Source organism: Papaver somniferum, chromosome 10, assembly GCF_003573695.1.
Source record: "Papaver somniferum cultivar HN1 chromosome 10, ASM357369v1, whole genome shotgun sequence".
Classification (NCBI taxonomy): domain Eukaryota; kingdom Viridiplantae; phylum Streptophyta; class Magnoliopsida; order Ranunculales; family Papaveraceae; genus Papaver; species Papaver somniferum.
Window position 1 is genome coordinate 15526342 of NC_039367.1, and position 1327 is coordinate 15527668.

The 1327-nt window shown below is 33.8% G+C and overlaps 1 long non-coding RNA gene across 1 annotated transcript; it reads left to right on the forward strand.

Annotated features, from left to right (window-relative positions):
* The first annotated feature begins 363 nt into the window (after positions 1-363).
* LOC113315072 lies at positions 364-1052 on the forward strand. The gene is made up of 2 exons (XR_003342716.1): positions 364-683; positions 834-1052. It is a non-coding gene; the product is annotated as an uncharacterized LOC113315072 (long non-coding RNA).
* The last annotated feature ends 275 nt before the right edge of the window (positions 1053-1327 follow it).

Sequence of the window (1327 nt, forward strand, 5' to 3'; positions counted from 1 at the left end):
TTGCCAGATTATGGTTATCTCTTTCAGTTAAGGGTGAACATGGTTCCGGTTTTCCGCTAGAACCAGACCGAACCGAGCCAATTAGGAAAAAACCAAACCGAACCATTTGCTAATAGTTGGTTTTGGTTTAGAAAAGATGTAAACCGATATTAATGGTTCGGTTTTGGTTTGATATAAAACCAAACCAATAACCGATGGAAAACCGTTTATTATAGGCCGCTGATGTAATATTCCTAATATAATCTACACCCTCCATTTTAACCTTAAGTTTTAACCCTAGATCCATTAAGAATAGATCCTAACCATTGATTATAAGTATAAAAATCCTTATCACTTATGAGTAACCCTAAAACTTCATTTCTTCCTCCCGCTTCTCCTCCAGCGGCTGCTAACTGCTGCTATGCTCCACCACCTTCTCTTTTTTCTTGATCTATATTCATCTCATAAGAGGATGTCATTCATGAGTGTAAGATACGAATTTGGGTTTTGATTTTGATTTTTTTTTTTTTTTGGTTTTGGTTGAATCTGAGCCTGGTTTTTGATTGTTAGTTCTGTGACAAAGAAGAAGATGGTGGATGTTGAGAAATATTTCACAAATACGACTAACTAGTTTACCGTTAGATCAATTTGTATTTTTATTGGTTACTTCTACCGGGTTTTCTTCTTAGAACTTGCTAGAAAAGGTAATGAAAACTTGATTGATTTCTGAATTTGATTTTTTTTACTGAGATGTTAATGCATGTGTGTTTATTTTATTGAGGTATTCTCTGGTTTCATTCTATTGATTAATGTCTCAGTTCTTCTATTGATTAATGACTGATTTTTGGTTTAAGGGAAAGAAAAAACTTCATAAAGAATTCATAATGATGGATCTGGGAGGAGATGAAGTTAGGGTTTTAGAATTCAAATCATTTTTTTTCCATGTTCTCAATGAGTTATTACTATTGTTGGGATAACTTTTTAGATGAATGAACTATGTGTAATTAAATTTGTGTAAAAAGCTCCCAATCTATTGATTGTTGGAATTGAATAAAATTATTTAAAAAAAAAAAGGAACTGAGTAATCGGTTTTCCATAACCCACTGGGAAAAAACTGACACCGATTGGAACCAGTAGAAACTGAGCCAATGGTTAATGGTTTGGTTTTGGTAAAAAAAAATTGGAAACCGAGAGTAATGTTATTGGTTTGGTTTTGCTAGAAACCGAGCCGAAACCGACCATGAACAGCCCTACTTTCAGTACATTCTTAAACTCCTCTTTGGCCATAATCTTGCAAATAAGATAGTGTGATCATTTTATTACCGCATCCTTTATTTCCTCCACTGAG